This window comes from Ursus arctos, unplaced genomic scaffold (genome assembly GCF_023065955.2).
Source record: "Ursus arctos isolate Adak ecotype North America unplaced genomic scaffold, UrsArc2.0 scaffold_10, whole genome shotgun sequence".
Classification (NCBI taxonomy): domain Eukaryota; kingdom Metazoa; phylum Chordata; class Mammalia; order Carnivora; family Ursidae; genus Ursus; species Ursus arctos.
In genome coordinates, this window is record NW_026622764.1 from 61753576 (window position 1) to 61767607 (window position 14032).

Here is a 14032-nt window from a genome sequence, read left to right on the forward strand (position 1 = left end):
AGGAGGTGCTGGGGAACAGGCAAGACTGGAGTAGAGTGATGTGGACAGCAGCAGGAGATGATGGCAGAGAGGAGGTGACAGCCCAGACAGTGTAGGAGCTTGGGGCTCCTTTTAAGAATTCCTTCTTCCAGCGGGGTGTGGACACCACTGTAAGTTTGAGCAATTGTGACAGGCCATGACATGGAGTTTAAAGGTATCCTTTCAACATGCAAGAGAGGAAGCAAGGAAACCAGTGAGGAAGGTATTACCAGGACCCAAGGGAGAGATAATGATGGCCCAGACTGGGGGGAGAACAGTGAAAGTGGGGAAAAAAAAAAGTGGGCAGGTTCATGGTCTATTTTGACGGTAAAAGAAGCATTTGTTTCATCACTTAATTAATTAGATACATACAGCAAATATGTGAGTCAAGTAGACAGTTATTAAAACCAGACTTATTGGCCACCGTTGAAAAGAGTCCCCAAACTCTCTAAAGCAAACGATACATCTCATGGTGCTCAGGCACACAATCCAATCTTTACATTCAAAGGACTGCAGAGCACCTGAATTCCAGCAAATTCTGCAAGACTGCCTCATTTACGTTGCAATCTCTTTTTCTGCTGTTTCCTCTGGGCATTGCTCTGGTATTTATCAGATATCCTTTCTTGCATTTAATCTCTCTCTTCTATCACCTCATTACATTCACTTAAAGGCACTTAACTCTCTCTCCTAAACTACCATTCACTCATAAACCCACAAAATATATGTGACATTTGGGGGCACCTGGAATGGCTCAGTTGGTTGAACGTCTGACTCTTGATTTCAGCTCAGTTCATGATCTCAGGGTCCGGAGACTGAGCCCAGTGTGGGGCTCCGTGCTGGGCGTAGAGCCTGCTTAAGATTCTCTCTCTCCTTCTCCCTCTGCCCCTCCTCCCACTTGCATGCATGCTGTCTCTCTCTCTCTCTCTTTCTCTCAATAATAACTATATATATATATATATGTTTGTGTGGGTGGCATTTGCCCTTCAAAAATAAGAAAAAATAGAAACAAAGAAAAAGCACTCAACATTTTTTCTCCACCTAATTATTAGCCAATGTCTTATCTTTACATAGAAAGTAAACTGCTCGAAACAGTTCTTTATACTGGATCTTTCCCATTCTTCACATCTTGTCCAAAACTCCAACCACTCTAATATTGCTGCTGAAGAGACAGGTCTATTCGGGCTGCCCTTAGCATAGTTAATGGTAATCTGCTTTTGTTAAATAACTCCTTCTAATTTCTCATTATATATTGCATTTTATGCCCCTTACTAAACTTTCCAACTTGCAATCAAACTAATTTCTATGAGTTCTTCTGAAACCTGCTTAATGATTCTCCCTTTGTCTCCTCTCTTTCACCAACATTTCTTCCTTCTATGTCACACAGGACTTGAGCGCCACTCTTCCGCTCTCACCAGGAGTCTCTTTTTCTCTTCTCCTTCTCCTCTTTATGCTTTTCTTTTCTCTTTTCTTCAAATTTTTACTTATAAATACAGACTCCTTCAGGGAACCCTAAAACATGCCACTGGCCTCACGTTTCACCTATGTGCTGACTAAAATGAAACCCAAGATTTTTCTCCATTGAGACAGATATTTCTTTCCAGACTCAATTCCTGATGGTTTCTGAGGCAATTCAAATAAAACTTGTCCAAAATAAAAACTCACTCTCTCCTTCTCAACAAACTAATACTAATTAAAAACCATGTCATCGGGGAGCCTGGGTGACTCAGTCAGTTAAGCATCTGCCTTCAGCTCAGGTCTTGATCCAGGGGTCCTGGGATGAATCCCCCATCAGGCTCCTTGCTCAGCAGGGAGTCTTCTTCTCCTTCTCCCTCTCCCCCCTGCTCGTGATCCATCTCTGTCTCACTCTCTCTGTCAAATAAATAAATAAAATCTTTTTAAAAAAATGTCAATACTTGTGTTTCTTCTTTACCTCAGAAAATGACTCCATGAAACACTCAGTTAATATAAGCTGATCCTGGGGCGCCTGGGTGGATCAGGTAATGATCCCAGAGTTCTGAGATAGAGCCCCACATCGGGCTCCTCCCCTGGGAGCCTGCTTCTTCCTCTCCCACTTCCCCTGCTTGTGTTCCCTCTCTCGCTGGCTGTCTCTCTCCCTGTCAAATAAATAAATAAAATCTTTAAAAATACATATATATGATGATACTTTCCCTCTTATTTTTTATTTTCAATTTCTTCATAATTGTAATTTTTTTAACTTTATGTGCCTAGTAAATCCCTTTTTTGCTCTAGATTTTCAGTGCTACTGTGTTATTTTTGTTCTGCAATATTTTATTGCCTCTAAGACCTCAAGAACTCCTGTACTTGCACATACATACTTCTATGTGCAAGTACTAGATGAATGATCCTTTTCCGAAAGCTGTCTTTCTTATCAGTGTGCGTTAGCTTCCTCAGGGACTATGGTTCAACATGGCAGATTTAATGCATGCCTTTTTCTTTTCTCTCACCCAGAAAAATCTTAAAATCACAGTGAAAAGATGTAAAACATAACAGACCAAAAAATGAAAAGAGTTGAAGAAGAGAGAACAAAGTATTATTTAAGAATATTTAGGGAGATAGAACTTTGATGAGGCACTTTCATTTCTGTCCTAGATATAGGGTAACAGGGACTCGATTTACCTTTCAATCTAACAAGTGAAAAATGGACAAAAATAAATGAAACCATGTTGTATAAGACATTGGACATCAAGCAAGAAGGGCCAGTGATCCTTGAGAGAGAGAAAACAAACCTCAGAGTTTAATGAAATAAGAAAACTTACTTTTAATCATTATTCCTTTCCAGAAAATTCAGGCGTATTTTTTTTTTCTATCACGATAGTCAGGAAACAGACCCCAAACAAATGTGATGTCATATGAACATCTTCTTTTACATGAGGTAACATGGGGAATTCAAGGTTTACCCTTCCATGTTTTAGACACAGGGATCTCTGCTAAAGACAACTCTGACTTTTACAAAGACTGAAATGACACTGGGAATTTCAGGCAATGTTTACTAATAATAACATTATTAGTTCCATTACAAGTAGAAATTGAGTGCCCTCACAGAGTCTAGAAGAGTGGACACACAGCTCTCTTAAAAAGACAAGGTAGAAAATCACTCCACGTGAAAGATAGTGCATCCTAGGTTCACATGAGGCAAACTTACTTCAAGAAAGAGTTTCTACTATATTTGGAATAAGACAGAAAAAGTCACCTTTTTCACCTTCTTAAGTTCCTAAAAATACTTCCGTTGCCATATTTCCCAGTTTATGGTTTATGAAGAAGAAATCTGTGATAGTCTCAGAAAGAATAATAGAAAAAATATGTAGCATCTTACACTCAAATATAGAAGAAGAGGGATTTCATAGACCAAAGAAAATTTTTATGTAACCTCAAAGAAACAGAAATTGCTTACCTTATGAACAAAAATGTGCTTGTTTATGTGTTTGATAAAAATGTGGAAAAAAAGTTCTGGGCTGTTTCCAGGACTTTATACAAAGTTACTAGAATGATCTTCTGAGGAGAAGAGCAACAGCCCGACTATCTAGCAACAGAGGAAAGATGTGCTGTAAACTCCAAAGGAGTGATTTCTCAGTAGACACAATGTAAGAATAGTGAAAACGGAATGATGTCTTCAAAAAGTTGAAAGGAAGTAAGTGTCAGTATACCCAAGAAACCCTAGGACTAGAAACAAGATCAGACAAACAAAAGCAGATTTTATTGCCAGAAGCATGGAAATAAATACTAATATGTTGATTCAACTGCAGCTTTTAAGATTGACACATTTTTTTTTCCTTTTCAGCAATTTTATTATGTGGTGCTCTTTTTCACTGCATTTTTCCTACTTGCACTTTCCTTGGGTTTATTAGGCACGGATGTCTATTCGAGACCCTGAAGAGAAGCTCAGACCATGATCAGTACTGATGAGAGGACCAGGCAGCCCACAGGACAAGATCGGCTCTGCACATCCCTCCTTAGAGCTCCGACCCGAGGCTGGCTAGCAGTGCCGAGACGAGCAGGAATCAGGGCCTGCCACAAGACATCATGGTGAACTTTTAATAATGTGTCTTATGGGGCGCTTGGGTAGTGCAGTCATTAGGCGTCTGCCTTCGGCTCAGGGCGTGATCCCGGCGCTCCGGGATCGAGTCCCACATGGGGCTCCTCCGCTATGAGCCTGCTTCCTCCTCTCCCACTCCCCCTGCTGTGTTCCCTCTCTCGGCTGGCTGTCTACCTCTGTCAAATAAATAAATAAAAAATCTTAAAAAAAAAGTGTCTATCGAACTTTACATCGGAAACCGGGGATGTACTCTATGGTGACTAACATAATAAAAAAACATTTAAAAAAATGTGTCTTATGACTGGATAAAAATGTCATTTCAGAATACGGCATTCCTTATTCTAAAACAGTAGATTCTGAGATACAGAACTCCTCTCTGTTTGGTTACATTTTCTCGGGAGTTTGCATGAATCTCAGGAGCCTAAATGATAGCTTCTCTTTATTTGGGGAGATCTGTTTAATATGATATCAATATTTCATAGAATCATAAATATGAGTAAAGTTCTCAGTTTATAGATTCTAAAGGATAAAACTATTATATACGAAAGTATGTGCAATGGCAAAAGCTTGAAAATTGGATTTCCAAAGGGAGTAGGCAAATGGACAGCTTTTGCGGCACTTTGACATACTGATGTAAAACATTTTATTCTAAATGAACTATCTCATATGATAAGTTCATGTAAACAGTCTCTCTCGGGCAGGTGGCTTAAGGATTAGTAAACACATGTATGCTCTATCTCCTTGTAAGAGCTCTGGGAGCATTTATCAAGACTATCGTGTTCACTTACCAGGGCTTACCAGTCACATCATTTTTAAAGTTTGACAAAACCCATTATAGGAAAAATTGCTTTTGGAGTTCCATCAAGAATTTGCCAACTGTGGGGGGCAACACACGCTACTCTTCTATAAGGCCCACCATGCACTTTGTGTTTCAGGATTGCTTGGCCTGAATCCATGCTCTTGAGATTTATCCCCTGACCTCCAAAGGCCATCATTTTCGTGTTTGCGTCTTTGGAGGACTTCAGGTTTTTAGGAGACAGTAACTAACACAGTTATCGACCTTTCCTCAAATGGAGAGAGCTAGTTTATTATTCAATAGGAAGAGTCAGGAGGTGCCCGGTTGGCTCAGTCCTTAGAGCATGTGACTCTTGATCCCGGGGTCGTGAGTTCGAGCCCCACATTGCAAGTAGAGATTACTTAAAAAAAAAAAAAAAAAAAGAGAGAGAGGGAGCAAACTTAGACACTTGTCACTAGTGGATAAAGTGAAAAGGCTGAGGCCGAGTTTTTGCTTTCCTCCAAAATACAGACAATGTTGCGGCAACTATGACGGCAAGTAACAGTAAAGGAGTAAAAACATAGGAATAATAACGATGTATCGAGCGCAGGCTCTGAACTTGGAGCTTCCCTAAAGAGCTCTCATTTCCAGTGCAGAGATCTGAACATCTCTTTGGCTGTAGCTGCCTCTATTCATTTTTCCTTGAACTGATGATAGATTATTTTTGTTCTTCAAAAATTTATGTTCCTTCATTTCCCTTTGGTTTTAGTCTTGCTCTTCATTTTTTAAAAATAGCGTGTCTTGTCAATAGATTTGAAATTATCCAGAGGAGCAGTCACACTCATCTGCGATCCGTGGGTAGGAAGGAGTGTGCGAATGTGAGCTCGTGGAAGGATGTGAGCATCCTTGCATTTCTACGGGGAGCAGAGTCGGGGTTTGTGCCATCTTTTCTTTCTTGTGGGTGAAGTAGATTCCCAAGAGATTTGCTGTTGGTTTTATTTGGTTGGCTGGTTGGTTTCATTATTGGTTTTGGTTATTTGTGGGCTTTTTTGTGTTTTTTTTTTGTGTGTGTGTGTGGGGGGGTTTGTTTGTTTGTTTTCTTTTTTTTTTTTTTTTTGCTTTGAAAATAAATGGCACAGATGTCAGAGTAGTCCTACAAACAATAGAATAGATTTCATGAGGCTGTTTAATAACATTGCATTACTTGACTCTCAGTCATTAAAATATCGTCAGTAAGCATATGAGACCCTTGACTATAATAATTAGTAAATCTATCAACTAGAATCCTGTTCCTATGTCTAAGGAAAATCAGGTATATTATGTACCAAATGTTGTCTTGGTTAAAATTATTAGCACCTATAATTAAGTTTAAAAAAAGCACTTGGATATCTGAAGACATATTTTCATTAATCATATTTTGTATTTCCCAATATGACTTTCATGGCCTGAGAGAAAATATTGCTCTAGCTTTCACATGAACAAAGTCCTGAATTTAGAAATTGTAAGAGTTTATTATATTTGCTATCCAGTACCTGAGGCTGGGTTTTGCTGTATTTAATAACTGATGGGTTACTAGTCTTAACTGAGAAAACTGATTCATTTATCCCTGTGTTGAACCATAGCTCATCACTGTGTACTCGCATCTTAAGTATTTACTGCCTATCCCTTGCCAACAGGGTCCCATTTACATTCCGTCAATGTGAGTTACGTGAATTTTGGAAGGCACACAAAGAAAAAACCATTTTAGGAATGTGCATGGGCTTTGGTGAGGTGAGGATTTGCCAGTAGCTTCCAGGCCTTGTCCTTTGACACGCGGCTGAGATAATTGGCTTTTGTCTCCTGCCATTCCCTTCTCTCCTGTATTTTTTAAAAGCAGCAGAAGTTTTGATAATTTGCCCCTCATTTCTTTCTTTTTTTCTTTTTTTTTTAAGATTTTTTATTAATTTATTTGAGAGAGAGAGAGAGAGCACGAGCTGGAAGAGGGGCAAAGGGAAAGGGAGAAGCAGACTCCCCACTGAGCAGGGAGCCTGAGGACTGAGATGACTGATGACTCCTCCCATGACGCCAGGCTCGGTTGGGACCTGAGCAGAGGGCAGCCGCTTAACCGCTTAACTGACTGAGCCACCCAGAATCTCTTCCTCTCGTTTCTTTCAATGATAATGTACGCCTCTTATTTCCTGCTTTTATTATTTAGGGTAGTTCCTTCTCCTGACCAAACCCAAACTGTTAACAGTTCATCTCATACCGCCCATGGTCATTCAGTTCATTCTCTCCCTGTTTACACTATCAGTTTAATATCGTCTTGCCCCATTTTATATTTCTTTGCAAATGGCTCAAGGTAATAATTATTTCATCTGGAAGACTATTCCAAGTTCTTACTGGTTTGGTTACTTTTAATATATAAAATAGAATTTCTTTTCCTTCTGTCAAAGCCTAATTCTTCGATATTTCCTATTCTACCAACCTTGGCAAAATAATGCCATAGATGCAAGCATATTTTCTATAACCAAAATAATAAGTGGCATGAGAAAAGCCTCTTTTGACAAATATCTCATGATTTTAACTTAAATTATCAATGATAAATCCATTTTCTCCTTGATTTAAATTAAGAAGGACAATAGCACATCTAACCATTTTAAAACAGGTTATGATGGCATTTTAATTAACTTTTTGTAAAACAAAACAGGTTTTTAATAAAGCAGAAAGACATGAGGTTTTGCATAGCTTAATGAACTGTTACTTTTCCTAATTAGATAATTATGTGCTTATTCAGAGGTCAAAATAATTAAATTTATATCTATTTACCAAACTGTGACAGTATTAGTCTACAGCAGTAATTGACACACACTTCCAAAGAATTTTCAAAGGTAATTGGAAAAAAAACCACAGCTTTTTAGAGCAGAAAATGTTCTAAAATATATGGTGCAAAATATTTTTTTTTTAAAGATTTTATTTATTTATTTGACAGAGAGACAGACAGCCAGCGAGAGAGGGAACACAAGCAGGGGGAGTGGGAGAGGAAGAAGCAGGCTCATAGCAGAGGAGCCTGATGTGGGGCTCGATCCCAGAATGCCAGGATCACGCCCTGAGCCGAAGGCAGACGCTTAATGACTGCGCCAGCCAGACGCCCCATTGCAAAATATTTTTTAACAAATAAGTAAGCATATTATCTAGAAAAATTATAGCCATTGAATTCTAGTTGGTTCTGGTCATACAGAGACCCTTGAACATCATGATTTTGAGCTACATGGGTCCCCTTATATGAAGACTTTTCAATAAATACAGTACAGAACTGTAAATGTATTTTTCCTCCTTATGACTTTCTTAATAACATGTTTCTTTTTCTCTAGGTCCTTTCCATAAGAATATAGTATGTAAGATATATAACATACAAAATATATATTGACTGTTAATGTTACCAGTAAGTCTTCTGGTCAACAGTAGGCTTTAGTAGTTAAATTTTGGAGGTGTCAAAACTATATGTGGGTTTTCAATCGCATGGGGATTGGCACTTCTAACCCCCATACTGTTCAAGAGTCAACTGTACTTACTACTTTCCTCTTCCCTCAGATTATTCACCACTTTTTTCTACTGCTCTCCAAATGGGGTTAGTGCCTGCAAACAAACAAGATCCTGTTAATTGACACACATTATGAAAAGTAATGGAAGAAAACATATAGGTTAAATAGATGAACTTTTATCTCCAATAGATTTTCTTTGGTAAGTGGAATAGCTAGTATATACTTCTGGGTTTTTTTGTTTTTGTTTTTTTACAGATTCTATTAAATATAAATTATACAGTCTAAAAAGAAAGTGACATGGGGCACCTGGGTGGCGCAGTCGTTAAGAGTCTGCCTTCGGCTCAGGGCGTGATCCCGGCGTTCTGGGACCGAGCCCCACATCAGGCTCCTCCGCTATGAGCCTGCTTCTTCCTCTCCCACTCCCCCTGCTTGTGTTCCCTCTCTCGCTGGCTGTCTCTTTCTGTCAAATAAATAAATAAAATCTTTAAAAAATAAATAAATAAATAAAAAATAAAAAAAAATTAAAAGAAAGTGACATATTTTTTATAGCCTCATTTACCTTCTTGACTTTAATGGAAACAGAAAATGAGTGCCTTTTTTTATAGAAAAAAAAATCTTACTTTGAAATAATTTATACCTATAGAGAAGTGTGTAAGTGTGTAAGTCCTGTTTAATTATAATTGATTTAAACATGTACTTGCTAAGCAGGTCAAGAAGTAGAACGTAACCAACGCATAAGAGCAACTGCACCTTTCTCCGATTACATCCTCCTTTCACTCCCAGAGGCAATTAGTAATTGAATGTTTGATCATTCTTCTGTTTTTCTTTATAAAATTTATGTCCAGTGTAGGTATACTTCCCAAAAACATTTTTTTTTTTTTTTTTACTTGTGAAAAGCTGAGTAGTCGTCACAAATTCAACTTTGTAAAGAAAGGACAAATCATCACACCCTGGAGAGGACAAGCCAGAGTGTTTGGATCACAGTCTGATGTCAGCTTCCCTGATAATTTATAGAAGCCCTTTCTGGAAAAGTTAATGGTCAGTGTCATTGAGGAGTCTTGTGAAACATATGCCTTATCACAGTAGAAACATTGTCAGGACTGTAGTGCCAGCTAAATGCTGGACATCCAGCCCTAGTAAGTTCACGAGGGCCAGTCTACTCTGCATGTCTTGCTTCTAAATTTACCGTGGCTAAGACCTGATCTTAGGAGAGGTCAAAATAGGACACCTCTCTGGAATTTAAGGAATATATTCAGCTGATCCAGGCACTGGGGAATAGAAGGACACAATGTTTATCACCACATTGTCAAGACTAATATTCCCAGTTTAAAAATGGCACAAGACTGGGGGCGTCTGGGAACAACAGCTCCGAATATGACTTTCTTCAGACATAATCTGCAGCCTGAATTGAGGATCCCCCTCAGTGTTGTCGATTTCTGCCCCTCCATTTAGTCTTTGAGGAAGTTTTCTGGTTCAGATTTTGGACACATAGACAAGCTCTCCATTTTCTTAAATTTTCTCTGTAATTTTTAAAATCTCACAGTTTTGTTCTACTTTCTGAGATGTTTCCTAAAACTTTTTTTGAATACCACTTTTAATTTTTTATTTTTGCTATTTGGGTTTCCATTTGAGTTGGCCAAATGAGTTTCCAAAAACTTATTTTCTTCTTTTTTAAATAGAATTCTCTTTTGGTTTCATTGATGTGATATTTTCTCTCACTTTTCTGTGTATATTAATGCCTGGAGGCATAAAGTCCTAGCTGCTGGCTTTCTGGGAGCTCACGGGAGGCAGAAGACAAGGACCCTCAAAGTTCAGGGCAGAGTTGTGCCCTTTACTCCACTCGGTACCCTGCCCGAAAGGGGAGGGGGAGCCTCCATGATTGCATGTGGGAAAGGGGCACTTGGGAGCTAACTCCTGTCAATCATGTTTTAAATGTCTGTACTTATTTTAGACCCAACACTCCAGTTTTGGATGATTCTGAAACTGTTATTTCCTAAGACTTTAAGGATTTTCTGGTCAGTTTGAATTGTTTTTCATTTTTCCTGACTTCTAGTTTGGGATTTAGCTTTCTCCAGTCTACTAAATAAAGTAATTACTACTTCAGTCTGCATACCTGTTTCTAGAATTTTATTACTGTCATCTGCTCTTCTGTTATGCCCCTCCTTTTGAGTTTTGTCTTAATTTTTTTTATTTTTATTTTTTTAATGATTTTTTATTATATTATGTTAGTTACCATACAGTACATCCCCGGTTTCCGATATAAAGTTCGATGACTCATTAGTTGCGTATAACACCCAGTGCACCATGCAATACATGCCCTCCTTACTACCCATCACTGGTCTATTCCATTCCCCCACCCCCTCCCCTCTGAGGCCCTCAGTTTGTTTCTCATAGTCCATAGTCTCTCATGTTTCATTCCCCCTTCTGATTACCCCCCCTTTCTTTATCCCTTTCTTCCCCTACCGATCATCCTATTTCTTATGTTCCACAGATGAGAGAAATCATATGATATTTGTCTTTCTCTGCTTGACTTATTTCACTTGAGTTTTGTCTTTAAAAAAAATTCTCTTTATTGTAGTTTTACAGAGAAGATTAAATTAGAAGTATATCTGGAAAAATCCTAAGTGCCCCGATTTTAAAAAATGTATGGGAAGGGAAATTTTCTAATCTGGTTTTGTCTGGGAAATGTGTTTTCATGAGGTTGACATAGAGAAGATAGAAATTAATGTACTGTAATTGAGATGGATTTTTTTTAATGTAAGAAAAGCTTAACAAAGTCTAGACATATGCTACTTACGAACAAATTTTTAGCAAGAACTCTGCTTCTCTTTCTCTAGTGCCTTTAGTACCTAATAAACATTGTGCCAACCTCTGATGATCAGATCATTGGTTTCTTCATGAGGTTGTCAAACACTCAATTCCTGTAACATCATAAAAAGAACACTGGCCAAGCACTAAGAAAATAGATTTTCCTGAGATTAAGAATATTGCATGTATTAAATTTTACCAGTCTTCAATATTCCCAGTGTCACTGAACCCAAGTTGGGTTGCTGGTGGCTCGAAAGGCCAATACTCAAGAGGCAAGTTTTGATTGGAAAGGAATGTGAAGAGACCAGCCACCTGGGGAGAAGGCAGACTCATAGCCAAAATCCAACTCCTAGGTTTCTGCCTGGTTCAAGGGTTTTACAGGGGGTTTAGGGTTGTTAATCAGCACTGCGAGTACAGTAGCCAGCAACATTTCTTGATTTTGTGCAGACTTGATGATGATGCCAACGGCAAGCGTTATCTCAGCGCTTGGGGGTTGTGCGAGGAAGGATGGTTTGTGTTCTCTGATGTGCAGGAGTACTTCGTCCTTTCTGCAAAGCAGGGCAAGGTCTACATATGCACAAAGGGAAGTTAGTAAAATCATCTGTGTGACCTCAAAAGAGAAAGACAACATTTTGCTAAAAAATTGCTGGGTTAATCAGAAAGCCAAGGCGGTTTCAAACAGACTTGCTGGCTTCTGTGGCCTAGGAAAGTTCTGGTCCTTCCCTCCTCAAGGCCAGTGGTCTGCAAATCTCAAAGAAGGTAAATTAGGTTTGTAACAGATCAAGGGGCTTACTTACGTCAACAAGGAAGGAGGTGTTATCTTGAAGCTGGTTAATCCGTAAGACCAGTTGGAGTGCTGTTCCATCAAGTCTGAAGCAACGTAGCTCAAGTTACTCTCAGTAAAACCCTGCGTAGCAGAAGGACCTAAGGGCATTATTTCTGCAATTTGAGAACCACTAATGTGCTTGGAAAACTATTGTAAGAAATCAAGATAATGCAATTTTAAAAAACCCAAAAAACAAAACAAAACAAAAAAACAACCACTTCAATACCAAGATAGAAATTACCTTGTCAAGAGCTGTGACATGTCTGAGATTTTCACCCTCTTTGTAAATTCACAGGCAGCCTGCTCCAGTTTTACGGATACTGGCAGAAGATTCAAGACTCCTGGGTTTGAGACAAAGGACTTCACTCCTCACAACGATAGCAACAGCCAGAGTATTAGAAGTTTCTTGTACAAGTTGTCCGAGCCTAGTTCCACCAGGTGGCATGGAGAGGGCCAGTTCATGCCTGCATGTGCAATGCATCGTCTTCTAGGAGAGGAATCCCGACCCCAAATCTTTTTTAATGGACAGCAGGAAAAAAAAACCTGACTTTTGCTCCAAAAAGACTTGTCATCTTTATTACATTGGACGGTGTCCTTTGCTCCAGAGGGGTCCACTATCTATATCTCTAAGCCTGTAAACAGACCTGCCTTTTGCTCTGAAGAGAGACATTGTTTATTTCCTCCAAGATTATTTGCTATACAAACATTCTTGAAATGATCACCAGGAGCAAAGCAGCTACCGTCTGGCACACAAAATGTGTAGAAATGTCAGCGAGAGTGATGGAGAATTTTCTCCAAGCTGCCTCATGACACTTTTCAAGAGTGTATCATGTTCCTGGACTTAACTTTACATCATCGGATTTAGGGGTCATTCTTCAATAAATTGAAAGGGGAACTTTCTGCTATATATTTCATAATGCATTAGCAGATTACTCTGGCATCAGGAGAGAATGATTTTTTTTTTAAAAGATTTTATTTATTTATTCGACAGAGATACAGACAGCCAGCGAGAGAGGGAACACAAGCAGGGGGAGTGGGAGAGGAAGAAGCAGGCTCATTGAAGAGGAGCCTGATGTGGGGCTCGATCCCATAATGCCGGGATCACGCCCTGAGCCGAAGGCAGACGCTTAACCGCTGTGCCACCCAGGCGCCCCAGGAGAGAATGATTTTCTAAAAAGGCGAACACGTTCTGTTTTTAAAGATTATAATTCCTTTCATTTAGTGTATTTTTGGTATAGTCTGGAATTTATTCCACAAGAAAGATTAATGGCATCTTTCTGTGTTCTCTGTAGAGTGCAGTTTAGAATTACTTCCCAAAACTATTATATTAAAGTTAATTGTGGGGCGCCTGGGTGGCGCAGTCATTGAGCGTCTGCCTTCGGCTCAGGGCGTGATCCCGGCGTTCCGGGATCGAGCCCCACATTGGGCTCCTCCGCTGGGAGCCTGCCTCTTCCTCTCCCACTCCCCTGCTGGTTCCCTCTCTTGCTGGCTGTCTTTCTGTCACATAAATAAATAAAATCTTTTTAAAAAAATAAAGTTAATTGTATTGTCATAACAAGGCATATCACATTTATTGCACAAACAGAGCAATATTTCTGCTACAATATACAGGATCTTGTTTCATCAAATTCCTTACTCAAAGGCAATTTCTATGAATTATAATTTTGCTCTCCAAGGTAAATATTTTTAACAGTTATTCTTAAGTAAAGATTTTAAAGTTTCTCTCAAACTTAGCAACTCATCAAAGTAATATTTCTTACAATTGCCATGATTTCTATCTAATTTATCTTTAACATCCACACACTAATCTTATAGTGAAAATGTCAAAGCTGACAAAAATGTATGACAAAATTAATATTAGCCAAATTTACTCTTGAAAGTAATTGTATTTCCAACCCTTCATCTCTGCAAAACTTGTGCATTTAATATGCTTTCAGCTCATCTATGCTTGCTGAAATCCTGCATATATTTTTAGATTCCATTTGAATGACTTCCCATGAAAAATTGCTTATTTTACCCTGTTGGAATTA